We start from the raw sequence: 7,722 nt of genomic DNA on the forward strand, positions 1-7,722 counted from the left end.
GGACGTAGATCCTGTCTTGGACGTAACTTACGGATCCAGTCTTAGACGCCTTGAATCCGGCCTTGGACGCCGATCCCGACTTTGAGGCTGCGACGGATCCAGCCTTGACAGACGATCCGGACTTGGATGCCGTGGATCCCGGCTGAGATGCTCCAGTGGATCCGGTCTTGGCTCCAGATCCAGATGTTGACGTGACAGCAGTGAATCCAGCCTTGGATCCCGCACCCGGCCTGGGCGTAGCTACGGATCCGGCTTTAGATGTGGCGATGGATCCGGACTTGGATCCGGCACCATACTTCGAAGGGGAGGCGGAAGACCTGTACGTGGATGTGGATCCCGATTGGGAGACTGTCTTGGAGGCCGAACTGGTTTTGGGCTTGGCCTTGGGAGAAGCTCGCGCATGCTTGTGGGGACGGGGGGATCCAGTGCTAGGAGCAGGGGATGCGCTACGCGGTCGTTTCGCAGCCGACGGATCCGCTCTACTTACAGACGGTAGAGAGACAGAGACGCTAGCAGCAGGAGAGGATCCAGACCGGGGAGAAAGGGGATCCGAGATAGCAGCAGTCACCAGAGTCCGTCGGCGCGCCAAGTCCCGCTTTGATAAGCCGCGATCGCGCTCTAGAACTAGCTGCTGGTGCTGAGCATAAGCAGCAGCGAGTCGATCCCGGAATTTTGTTGCAGTTGCCTCAGCATCTTTCAATTTGTCACCTGGATCGACATAACAAGTGAATATGGGGTTACTGGCAGAAGCCAAAAGAAGATCCACGTACTCGTGCGACGGAGCTTGGATTCTAGCTCCGTTTTCGTTCGCTTGGCATCCGCCCACTCGGTAGCCGCCTTGTCACGCTGAAGTTCGGTGTCTGCCAACTTGGCTTGGACCTCGTCGCGTATTTGAGTCACGCGTACGAATTCTTCAAGCGCGTAATCTCGCCCAGCAGAGGCTTTCTCGAGTGACTCCTTGATATCTTTCAGTTCCTCGGAAAGACGAGCCAGAGCCACATCCGGCGACGAGGGAAGTGGATTCGGCGCGGGGGATCCTCCACGCCCCGACCCTAATGCAGATCCGCCATGGGTGGATCCCACATAGTCATTAGTCACCACCTCTTCTTGAGTCAGGCGCAACTCGTCGCGGAGCCGATCCAAGCTCTCGTCCGCGGCCGCACTAGCAGTTTGGAAGTTTTCCAGATCCCGCTCGAGGTCATGGATCCGGGATTGGAGCTGGTGGATCTCGGATCCGGCGAGCGTCATCTCCCCAAGGAGGTGGTCGTTGTCGTCTCGCATGTCATCCCGCTGACGGGAGGCGCGATACAGCCGTCCAGTCAAGTCGCGGATCTCGACCGCTTGATCGGCCAACAAGAGTCGCAGGTACTGCGAACGAGAAGCCGCACGGTGCTCCCACCCTTGGATCTCCATAGCCTTGTCATGGATTTGGGCTCGCAAGGTTTGGAGTTGGGTGGCGTGCGAAGACGCAGCTTGGTCTCGAGCATCTTGGGCCGTCTGGAGCTCCGCCGTCAAGGTTTGTCCCCGATCGGAAAGATCCTGGGCTAGAGCCCGCAGATCGGTGGGTGACATTGAGGAAGGGCTGACCGGAGGAGTGGTGGATGGGGCCTTGCCCGGCGATTTGCTGGTACGCTTGGTGGGAGACATGTGTCACGTAGAGGAGGAAGCGGTTGTGAATGCTGGTAGTGAACGTCGTGAGCGCTGTTGTGCAGCGCCGACCACGTACAGGAGGCGATTGTGGTGAAGTGCTTTCTCAGAAATAAGAGAATGGGCCTGACGCGGGGTCACTACCCCGAATCAGTGACAATTTCAAGTGATTAGAGAGGATTCGGATCGTCCGGCGTGGATGCAAGTTGCCGGTGGTGGATTAGCCATGACGAGCAGCACCCCGTATGAAACGACGATGGATCTGGTATGAGTGATGTACGGGAAGGCAAGATCCACCAAGACTTATCTCGGATCCACCCTTACCTGGGTTCACTAAGGTGGATATGGGATATACTATGTAACGGTGGATCGAGTGTGGATCCTATGAAGGAATGGTGGTAGGTGTCATCTGAAGGTGGATCTAGTAGCCACGACTAATGAGAAGTCACGATCCATCGCGAGGTGTCCCAGATTCCATACTTCTGAGTCCGGATCCAAAGGGGTGAGGATCCCATACGGAGTGACCTGAATCCAGGATATGGGGACAGCGGATGCAGTGGATATCGAACGTTCGCGGGACAATGGATATTGTGGACGGTCGCAAGACGATTTTGGAGGATGGAAGAGCTCAGATCCATGACGAGTGTACACTTACAGTGAAGTGGATCAAAGCGACCTGGAACCGGATGATGTACCCATAATATGGCGACCATAATGATTACGCCATGGATCCGGTGAATCTGAGGATAATACAGCTGGGATGATGGGTCAAGGAGAGAAAGGACATGCGGCCGAGCATGGTAAGGGATTTAGCAGGTAAAAGACATAGAAGGTAGAAATCCAGGCAGGTATAGGCTTAAGTATCAATACAAAACCCAATTTGTACAGTATCACACAAGTGCCTTTCCGCCCTCAAGAATCGGAGCTACATTGGCCGTACAGGCTCGGAGAAGGTTGGGAATTGCGAATCTAGTGTTGGTAGTGATAACTGGATAGTATATTGGCCAGATCCTACAACCTTGTGAGCTTTCCTATATACGTGCGGATCCGAAGAATTAACCGGATTTACAACTTGGCCGGGTATACCTAAGAAACTCTCAGCTCTCAAGCTTCCGTCACAGGAGGCGGCAAGTACAACGCAAAGAAAAACAAAGGCAAGGGAATACACCCGCAAGGCAACCCTACGACCAGATCCACGATCTAGGCCCCGGATCCATAAGCTCGAATATTCGCTTAGGATTCGGAGCCATCCACGGATGCAGAGTGAAGGTTTTTCCACTGCTGCTATACCCCATCCCCACGTCTCGCGAAGACACTCAAGCTTCACCAATCGAACTCTTCGGAAGTTACCGAGAGAGCAAGACCCCGCCCTACCGACGGGTACACAAGGTGAGGAAAGTTCAGCAGAACACGGATCATCGGGGGACCCCCTCCGTTAGTTGGTGTCTGGGCACAGTTGGTAAGTTGGATCCAGCAATCTCGCAGATTTTGCTGATCCCGCTACACCACAACGACGCAGGCAGTGCACAGAGCGAGCGATGGCTCTCTCTGCGTGGCTTGTGCTACGTTGTTGAACGAAGAGCCCTCGCGGTGTCGCGAAGTTGATGATGAAGTGGTCGAGCAGAGACTCTTACAGTACAAGACAGTGGTCGAGCAAGGGCTCCCACAACACGAGGTGGTGGTCGAGCAGAGGCTCCCACAACACGAGACGGTGGTCGAGCAGGGACCCCTACACAACGAGACGGCGGTAGAACAGAGGTTCCCGCCGAACGATTCGGCGGTCGAGCTGATTGGGCTCCCGTCAAACGATGCCACGGTTAAGCAGGGGCTCCCGCGTGTTCCCGGCCCGGTAGTGTACGATCTCCCGCGCCTACAGGAGGGTGATGCATCGTCAAGTAGCAGTGAGTCAGACTCGAGCGTGAGCTCGAGGAATCCGAAGAAGAAGTCAAAGAGACGGCGCCTGCAACCTCGTCGAGACTCCACGCTCAGTGATAGCCCGCCGATGGAATCGGTCAGCGCGCTTGAGTACGTGGAAGGTAGCCCGAATCGGTCAGGCTCTATCGCAGTCGCGAGTCCGCCGCGCGAAGCGGCGGCGATCACACTCCTTCCAGGCTTGTCCTGGAAGAACTTTCTTCGGGACCTCAAGGCTGGAGACGTCGAGCAAGTATGCTTGGTCACCGAGGCAGTCTCGGTGGATGAGTCAGCAAATGCGGTCGCAACGGACAGTGAACGCTCACGTCCGCTAGGTGCTGAACCTAAGTCCGCTCGAGAGAAACGATTCCAAACGCTGTCCTGGGAGGCCTTGCGGGAGTCAGCGAATCCCGTATACGACACCGCCTGCGAGTACGCCGACGTCTTCCCGGATGAGATCTTCGCCGAGCTACCGGCGGATCGTGGAGTTCAGCATTAGATCGACCTCGCGCCTGGTACGAAGTACGGCATCACCAGACAATGGCCACTTAATCGTGATCAAGTGAAAGCGATCGATGACTTCTTCGAGGGCCGCCGAAAGGCGGGTCACGTGCGTGAGTTACCTCTCCCCAGTTCAGTCCAACGTTCTGTGTGAAGAAAGCTACAGGGGGATGGCATATTGCTCACGCATTCAACAAGTTGAATGATGCCACCATCCCCGCACAACCTCCGATCCCTCGGAAGGACATGGTACTGGACTCCATGGCTGGCAGCGTCATCTACAGCGCCATCGATTTGACCGATGGATTCTATCAGATCCTGATGAGAGCATCTGATGTGCCTCTCACCGCCGTAAGTACATCGAGCGTGATGCTCTAGGAGTGGCTCGTGATGCCACAGGGTCTGAAGAACGCGTCTGCCACCTTCAATCGCATGGTATCCCATGTGTTTCGTCCGCTTCGAGACTTCGCGCCGAGTTACTTCGACGACATCTTCGTGCACAGCCGCGCTGAGGGCAACCTCGGTGCCGCCGTAGTACATCTGAAACACCTGAGGCAAGTCTTCCCGGTGATGCGAGAGAACAAGCTCTACGCAAACCTGAAGAAATGTGTCTTTTGCGCACCGGAGATCCCGGTGTTGGGATGCTACGTGAGCAAGAACGGTGTGCGCGCGGATCCCGAGAAGGTATCATCTATCTGTGCTTGGCCAACGCCGACAAGCCCCACTGAGTTGCGTCAGTGGGTTGGCATGGCCAATTACTTGCACAAGTACACGAAGAATTACGCTGGGTTGATCCAGCCGCTGTCCTCGCTGCTGAAGAAGGACGTGATCTGGGAGTGGAAATCGGACCACCAAGCTGCATTCGACTCGGTGAAGAAGAGCTTGGCGTCTGCGACGATTCTGAAGGTTGCTGATGACTCAAAGCCATTTCACGTCGTCTGCGACGCGAGCGATTTTGCCATCGGCTGTGCGCTAATGCAGTTCGATGATGAGAACATGAACGCGTTATCAGCTATCAGTCGCGTCAGCTGAAGCCAGCCGAGAAGAATTACCCAGTCCACGACAAGGAGCTCCTGGCAATGCGGTACGCTCTGATCAAATTCAGAGTGTACTTGCTCGGTGAACAGTCGTTTGCGGTTTACACTGATCACGCATCGCTGCGGACAGCGATGAAAAGCCCTCATTTGTCGCAACGGATGGCCCGTTGGGTGTCCTTTTTCTCCGAGTACAACTTCGTTGTTCACTACAAGCCGGGCAAGAATAACATTCTCGCCGACGCGCTGTCTCGGCGTCCGGACTACGATCCCCGTGAAGCGCTAGGACATCAGCTGGCTGATGAGGCAGACGACGAATGTGCGGTCTGCGTGTCGTCAGGCATCAACTTGACATATACCATGATCACACTCCCTCTGAGCGACGAGATTGCTACAGCGTACGATGATGACCCTATATACGGTCCCATCAGGAAGCATCTGCGTGTTCCATGTAATGACACGCTAAGTGCCCTGTCGAGGACCACGCGTAATCAGATCGATCGATATCGATTGGACGACAATCTGCTGAAGTACAGCATCGACAGGTTCGATGGACCTCGAGTCGTCGTCCCAAACGACGCTGACCTACGTGCGCGCATAATCCACGAGTACCATGACGCCCCGACTGGAGGACATCTCGGTCGCGAGAAGACGTACGCGGCTCTGTCGAGAGACTTCTATTGGCCGCACATGTGCAAGTGGGTACGCAAGTGGGTCCGCACATGTGAAACTTGCCAGCGAGTCAGACCGGCTTCGACGTCTCAGGCCCCATTGCGCCCTCTTCCGGTCGCCACGGAAGCCTGGCGCTCCATTTTGATGGACTTCATCTTCGGTCTTCCGCCCGATACAGCCGGGCGCACGGGTGTACTTGTGTTCGTCGATCGTTTCAGCAAGATGGTCCATCTCGTTCCGGTGGCAGCCTCAATCACCGCGGACGAGTCCGCGGCCCACTTTGTCGACGTGATTTTTCGTCACCACGGTATGCCGGAGTCTTTCGTGTCCGACCGCGACCCGCGGTTTACATCCGCGTTCTGGTCACGCCTCTTCGAGCGCTTGGGAACCAAATTGCTGATGTCGACTGCGGCACATCCGGAGACGGATGGACAAACAGAACGCTTCAACCGAGCCCTTGAAGACGTTCTCCGCAGCTACGCGACTTCGTACACGAGCTGGAGCTCGTTCCTACCGCTAGCCGAGCTCGCACTCAACAACGCCGAGCACTCCTCGACGGGCATGACGCCGTTCTTCGTGAACAACGCTCGCAACCCACGTGTTCCGGCACTTCTCGCCGTGGGCCACCCCACGGATGCTGGCGGCTCCACCCTTGGTGGGGGAGGATCTCCTTCGGTCGACATCGATGCTGAAGTTATGGTCAGTCCTGCGGACAACGAGTCCGTGTCGTGGTCATCACCGGTACGTGAACCGGTGTCTCAGCACGCACCGGTAGCCTCACCGGTGCCAACAGGCCTACCGGCGCACTGGACGTCAGGGTTATCTTCGGGTGTAGCCAGTGTGAACGCCTTGACTCGCTCTCCGTCCAAGCAGTCCATCGAGCGTCCTCGGCGTACTGCATCTCCGATAACGAGATGGACGTCGCAGTACTTGATCGATCCAGGCAGCAAAATTCGCGAGCAGGCAGTTACCACGGCCCATTTTACACCGAAACCCTCGGTGCTTCCTGCCGATCGCTCGGCAGTTGCGGAATTCGTCATGCAAAGGCAATCCATCTCAAGGTTCGTCCACGACGCACTGCAGAATGCAGTGGACAAGCAAAAGGAACAAGCTGATAAGTACGGTCGAATGAACGTGAATGTATTCAAGATAAGAGATCGCGATCTCCTATCGACCGAAGGAATCTGAGCTTCCGCCGTAACCAACCTCGGCGCCAGCAAACTTGCTCCACGCTTCAAAGGTCCTTTTCGAGTAACCAAGACTGTGGGCGACGCCTACACCCTGGACATTTCGTCGTCACTTAGACCCCACCCGACGTTTTACGTCGGGCGACTCAAGCCGTATTTCCCTACGACGATTCCTGACCCAAACCGGCAGACGGAGAATGCGTCGGGCGACCAGCCCGACGAGCCCGACGCACCAGAGACTCGTCAGTTCGCCAGGCACAATCGTCCGTCCGCTCAGCGCCAATATGAGCGTCCAACGCACGGTTCGAAGCAGTCTCCACCTCGCCCTGGACGTACAGGGCGTACGTCGTATCACCGTGAAGGTCCACCACCGATAATTGACTCGGTGGGTGACGCGCGCTGAATTGTGGTGCGTATCGTTGGCCACGAAGATCCCCACAACTCGGCTGTTCAACGTAACATCCGTAGTCATACTCTTCGCGCGGCCCCTACCGCGCGCCGCTATCTGGTACGTTGGCTCGGTTATTCTCCGAATCATGATACGTGGGAGCCCCGCGCCAACCTTCTCCGCGACGTTCCGGACGTGGCCCACGAGTATGAGACCATGCTGGTTGAGAAGAACAATTCCGCGGGCCACCCCGCGGAGACCGTGAACGAGATCGAGAACGGCCCCGAGAACGACCCGCACGAGGAGGCGACAGCGATGCCGCGCTCTTCGGGCGGACCTGAAGCCCCCCGTTCTGCCCTTGCACCGGGACAAACTGGACCTT

The sequence above is a fragment of the Phytophthora infestans genome, genomic scaffold (genome assembly GCF_000142945.1).
Source record: "Phytophthora infestans T30-4 supercont1.12 genomic scaffold, whole genome shotgun sequence".
NCBI lineage: Eukaryota > Oomycota > Peronosporomycetes > Peronosporales > Peronosporaceae > Phytophthora > Phytophthora infestans.